The following is a 6074-nucleotide window of genomic DNA, read 5'->3' on the forward strand; positions in this document are numbered from 1 at the left end:
CATTTCTTGGGAACTGCTTAACGGCCCATCCTTATTGTTTTTTGTTACAGATGGCTAAATAGTCAATACTTGTCAATTATTTTGTTAACTTAAGTTAAGTAAAGGAAATGGACTTGTATATATACCAATCACGTAAAGATAACCTTCTGAGTAAGAAGTATAAAATTTTTTAGATAATATTTTATGTCTGAGGATAAATTATAATAATTTATTTTGTAATCGGATGATACGATTTCTTTCCTCTTATACCCAATTTAATTATTTCCGTCACTCTGGTGATATGGTTTGCTGATTTAAATATCTCAACTAATCTAGACGTTGGAATTAGCAGTAGCTGATTTACTAATTTACGAGAACTTCATAATATATGGTCAATTGCCCCTCATTCTCTCATATATTAAAAATAATGGATTCCTTTCCTACTGAGGTTGAGAGAAAATTATTATTTAATAACGTTCACATATTATTTTAGTTTGTGTAGATGTATTTGTCAACTAGTATTTATATTTCAAATAATATTTAATTACTCATATTTAGAGGTTACAAAAATTAATAAGAAGCTGAAACTCGGCAAAATTTTCAGCAAAACCGTGAGTTTTTTCGCAAAATTACCTAAAACTAAATTGAAATTCTGCCGTTAGTCTTGTGCGCCACTCCAAAACAACTTAACTTTTAACCCATTTCGTGCAGTTTTTAATTTTATAACAAAAATATCAGAATATTGTTTTATTTGGAGATAAACTTCTTAACACGATATTTTGCAACTGCAAAAAAGTTGAACTCTTTTGATCCCTGCCATACACACATTGCCAAAGCCGGTCGTGCTCGAATGTTGAGTCACCAACTGTTGAGGACTCCTATGATACCGATGAGGAATGGCTGTGAGGCAATTTACTTGCACCCAAAGTAAAATAGAAAAAGAACAACAAGAAAAAGAACGAGGGAAAGAGAAAGCAGAAAGATTTGAAAACTATGAATCCGACGAATGAATTTAGCTGTTTTCTTTTTTTATCACACCGCCTTCATTTTTACCAACCCTTATGCACGATATTATTTTGCAATAGTTTTAAAAAAAATAGAATGGAATAGGCCTACCGGGGAAACCACATTAAAAAAAACGCGCTAAGTACACTACCTCATAGGTGGCGTGGAAACGTGTGCAATATATGGGGATTACAAATTATCCAACTTTTCAAAGCGTTATATAATCTACAATTTTGTTCTCAGACCCAATGATGAGGACTTTTGAGATTTCTTTTATAATTATGTTTTGATCAATTTTGCAGAGTTTTAGCTTCTTATGGATTTTTGTAACTTTGAATGTGTAAATTGGCCGGACTATTTGTTGTTATTTTATTTCTTTAAAAGCCACATACTGTTGTATATACTCTTTAATATGAACCAATTTGAACTATTGTTTATCAGCCGACACTCTTACTCAATATCTTTCTCAGTTGTAAAATTTATAATTAATTGAACTTTAGTCGTAAAAATTTTGTAATGAAAATTAAAATTCTTATTTAGTCCTAAAATCGTACAAAAAAGATAAATCAACGATATGCTTTTCATGAACAAATAAAATTTCGATCTTATTTCCTAATTTTATATTAAAATTCATAAATATTTTATATGCTATTGGGTACTGTGTATATTTGGTCCAATTTCTATGTGAATTCATAAAGAGGGCGTGCTTTGTTTCCACACCTTCTACCATATGCACTTATTATGATTTCATATTATTTTCCTTTAATAATGGTAAGTATAAGCATAAAATAATTATTACAAGTAAAGAAAAGCTATGAATAATAATCAAATTTGGAAACTTATTAACATATAATAAAGGTTTTGGACTAACTTAGTTTTATTACTAGATTTTACTTCCTGTCAGCGAAAATTAAACGGTAAACCACATAATTTTCAAGGAAACTTGTCAATTAAATTTTATTTTGACCAAGCTTTACGGTTTAAAGTCAATATGCTATAGGGTGTTGAGAAAAGGACATTGCACTAATTTGGACATTTGTCAAGTATACTTGAGAACATTTTCAAGCAATTTTATACTCTCGCAACCTGTTGCTACAGAGTATAATAGTTTTGTTCACCTAACGGTTGCTTGTATCACCTAAAACTAATCGAGGTAGATATAGGGTTATATATATATAAATGATCAGGATGAAGAGACGAGTTGAAATCCGGGTGACTGTCTGTCCGTCCGTCCGTCCGTCCGTCCGTGCAAGCTCTAACTTGAGTAAAAATTGAGATATCTTTATGAAACTTGGTAGACATGTTTCTTGGTAGCGTAAGATGGTTGGTATTGCAGATGGGCGTAATCGGACCACTGCCACGCCCACAAAACGCCATTAATCAAAAACAAATAACTTGCCATAACTAAGCTCCACAATAAGGTACAAGACTGTTATTTGGTACACAGGATCACATTAGGGAGGGGCATCTGCAGAAAAAACTTTTTTTTTAGAAGTGGGCGTGGTCCCGCCTCTAATAGGTTTAATGTGCATATCTACTAAACCGCTTATGCTATAATAACAAAATTCACTAGAAGCAAATGTTTTTAGCACTTCTATTGACGGTGTGAAAATAGTTGAAATCGGGTGGCAACTCCGCCCACTCCATATAACGGTACTGTTAAAAACTACTAAAAGCGCGATAAATCAAGCACTAAACACGCCAGAGACATTAAATTTTATCTCTGAGATGGTATAAGATGACTTTATAGGAACCGCGTTCAAAATTAGATAGTGGGCGTGGCACAGCCCACTTTTAGGTGAAAACCCATATCTTGAGATCTGCTCAACCGATTTCAACCAAATTCGGTGCATAACTTTCTTCTCATGTTTCTTTGTCATAGTGCGAAAATGGGCGAAATCGGACTACAACGCTTACTTCCCATGTAACACCATTTTCAATTCCATCTGATTCTTTCACTTTCCACTATGCTAATCAGGTAACAATGATTATATCGGGGTAAAACTTTGCGTGAATAATGCAATTAAAGTATGCCATCTTGCGGCCAAAAATTGTCTAAATCGAACCAAAACTGTTCAAGCCCCTAAGTACTAAATATGTGGGCCCCAGTGCATATAGTTGACCTTCTACCGAAAATATCAGTCAATCCACAAAGAAATCTCAAACGAGTATACCATTTGACTTTGCGAGAGTATAAAATGTTCGGTTACATCCGAACTTAGCCCTTCCTTACTTGTTTGAATATATAACGTACACAATGATCGAAATATTCGTCAACGGCTTGTTAGAAAAACGAAAATCATTATATGTTGTATATGGGAGTGAGGGTAATTCGTATATATGGTATAAGGCCTACTGGAAGTTTGTTAATTGCATATAAGGTATATGGGGTCCAAAGGTTGTATTTTATTTAATCTAATTTTTGACAATATCACATACTATTATATTAACATGTCACATCTATAACATATAAACAAAGCTAGCAACATGTTGCAACAGTAAAAAATGTTGCGAGTGAATTCAGTGTAGCAACATGTTGCAAAAGTATGAAAATACAATTTAATCATTATTATGCGATGTACTTTCCTTAACTTACAAACAAGTCGAGTGCGTTTTTTGCTGATACAAACCTTGAAATCGTAAATGACTAAATTTACCCCAATATTAAACACAATAATAAATTTAGGTATTTTTTTATTTCAATACACAATTAACCGTTGCATGTTTCAATAATATAAATTATTTATTATATATGTAAGAATAAAGATCTCATATAAAAGCAGTTTTTTTTTGCTTAATCTTAACAATATTATGTAATGTTAAAGCTTGCCACTCTCAATGTATATAAACATTTTAGCAATATAGGTACAATTATGCTACTGTAAATAAATTGCTAAATAAATTTTTCTCTTTATTACAATCAGGAATACTATTACATTCATGCAGAACTGTTCCGCATTACAATTTTCACTCGTGCAGTTCCCTGAAAGGTTGGTAGAATTTTAGAAGTTTGCAAGATATATGTACAAAACTTTAAAGGGTCCACCTCAAATATTTATTAAAACCTAGAATTTTTTTCTCTGCTGCGGACCTCTGATCAAACTTTTGATTTTTTTTCGATTTGGTGGACTTGGCTGTGGTCCGAATGTAGTCACCTGCTATAACCACCTTCAAGTTTCGTCAAGATATATCGATTGCTACGAGACATGAACAGCCAACCGTGTTGAAATACATAACTCTATATTTATCTGAATTAGTTTTAAATGTTTCGAAAAAATCTTTGATCCTTGGTGAAATTCTGTCACAAGTGAAAAATCTCTTACCTCTTGTCTTAGAGTTGTAACTCTAATTAGAAAACAGTCAAAGTTGCATGAAATTTCATCCAATTGGTCCCTGTTCACTTTTTTAACTTTGTTCTCACCTTTTCGTTCCACTAAACGCTCACGTATTTGTAAAAAAATATTACACAATTTTTTCCTGTCGCAAACATTTTAACGCAATTTACAATATAATATATTTATATAAATATTTTTAATAATGAATCATAAATTACAACTTCACTTGGATAAGATAATTTATTAAAGTACAATCGAGATATATGACCGTGGAAAAAAGGTTAAACTTCAAAAAACGACTTCTCTGCTAACGCTTTCGAGAATAAAAAAAATCTTGGCTCGATCGCCCTCCCTTCTTTTGTTCATGTTGGTGTGTAGAGTTATTCTGCTGTGTGTGGGTGTATGCTGCTGCTTCCAGCAAGGTTGCCTTGGTGCGTGGTGTGTACTGATGGTTCCAGGTGTGGTGTGCCAGTGTTGTCTTGTAAGTGGTGTGTTGTTGACGGCATTAGGGCGGGAAGCTGAACTCATTTAGCCAGTCCCAAAATAACGTCTAAAATGGCCGATACTTATGCTATATTTTCATCAGCGAACAGTGAAATGCGATGTCATGTGTTCTCCGATGTGCAAAATGCCATAACTTTAGCAGCTTATGATATAAAACTTACACCCAACAATTTCAAAAAAAAACAGACTGTGTCCCCATCTTCGAAATCTGAGTTTTTAAAATTATTTCATAATTTTTGGTTTTATGAATAAAACTGTTTTGTGGCTGTGGTAAAAAAACGATTCCACCCATATGCAATACCGACTGCACTTAAGTGAGATCATTTATTAGCACTATACTTCATCAAGATATCGCGACTTTAACATAAACCATTTCTTGGCCAGACTGTCGGGTGGATATCCAGATATCAATTTATCGCAAGATCCTGTCATACAACGATCTATTCTCTTTCGCTTAGATTTAAGTAATATCGACAACCTTGACGTGAATATGTCTATTAGAGAGATTATAATTAACAAACTTAAGTTCAATATTTTTTCTTAAGTTTAAGTTAATGATCTAGCACAGTTGCCAGCATTCATTATTTGTTTTTCTACTGGTTGATCAGAGACTTTTGTCGTAAAACAAAAACAAGCGCCCAATGTTGACAGTCACTAAAAGCCGCACATATACGACAAGAATGTGCAATGGCTCACCATTAAAATGACTTGGTTGGTGTTATAAATCCAATAGTGACATGTTGTTCACTGTCGGCAGCAGGCAAAACTCACACACACTGCACTCTGGATTGGGACGGGATCATTAGGAATTAAAGAAAGAAACCGCGTCTGTATTTATTTGGTTACAGAAACTGATTGGTACATTTTTCACATGAAGTAAAAATATACTTGATGCGGCGATGAAAAAGTTAAAGTACAAATTACACAAATGACTGATGATGCAAGGTTTTTAAATTAATTCGAGATTGGTTTCATTTCAGACACTTTTGTGAATACTAGATATGCTCCTGACATTGGCAAGTACTGAATAAAATTATCATAACATATACATTTCCTTGCACCAAGTAGTTTTGGTAACAATTCTCTAGTAGAAAATGAGGCGGTGCTTCTTGTATTCCGATTAAATCAGGTGAGCGTTTCGCTAATGACTACAACAACAGTGAACTTTTTGCGGTAATGCTCTCTAGACGTATTGACGCGGAAGAACCGTTTGAAGTCGTAACGGAATCGTTTGAGGCAACATCGCAATTT

Source organism: Bactrocera oleae, chromosome 2, assembly GCF_042242935.1.
Source record: "Bactrocera oleae isolate idBacOlea1 chromosome 2, idBacOlea1, whole genome shotgun sequence".
Lineage (NCBI taxonomy): Eukaryota > Metazoa > Arthropoda > Insecta > Diptera > Tephritidae > Bactrocera > Bactrocera oleae.